This window comes from Saprolegnia parasitica (genome assembly GCF_000151545.1).
Source record: "Saprolegnia parasitica CBS 223.65 unplaced genomic scaffold supercont2.39, whole genome shotgun sequence".
NCBI classification, from domain to species: domain Eukaryota; phylum Oomycota; class Saprolegniomycetes; order Saprolegniales; family Saprolegniaceae; genus Saprolegnia; species Saprolegnia parasitica.
Genome location: NW_012156433.1, coordinates 270,855 through 271,500, shown reverse-complemented (window position 1 = coordinate 271,500; position 646 = coordinate 270,855).

The following is a 646-nucleotide window of genomic DNA, read 5'->3' as shown; positions in this document are numbered from 1 at the left end:
GACCCTGCAAGGGTCAACGTCGCTCAACTGCACTTGCACCACAGCCTCGTACAAGAGCCCGCGCAGCCTGCTCTTCGTCGTCTTCTCCAGCTCCTCGCCCAACATGAGTGGCCACGACGTCACCTCGTCCCGCGGATAGCGCTCCTGCCTCCGCCTGCCTAAATCAAGTCCCTCAACCGAGTACACGCAACGAAGAAAGTCCGACAATTTTATTTAGCATAGTTTTATCTATTGTAATAGAGACCCACTTCAACAACAACCAAGGTCCATTGCAACAAACCAATGCACGCTGCGGGAAGATCGACACCGGTGTGGAATGTCTGCACCGACAAGTAAGATCAGTCCAGGCTGCCGACATGACTTTGCGGGAGCGTTAAGAAACGTCACAAAAGCTCTACGAGCCTTGAACTCGATTCACAGTCGTCGTTTGTTTGTGCAGAGTGTAACTGGATCAAATATAGTCCTATTTAAAATATATCCTACTAAATTACATTGCTTTTACGCATCGACTTCTTCCACGACCTTGGCCTCGACAGCAACGGGCTCCGTGCGCAGACTGCCCATGATGCGGACAAGCGATTCGACCGTGCGACTAAGGTCGGCTTCCGTGTGCAAGTACGAGATGAAGAAGCGCAGCCGACACTTG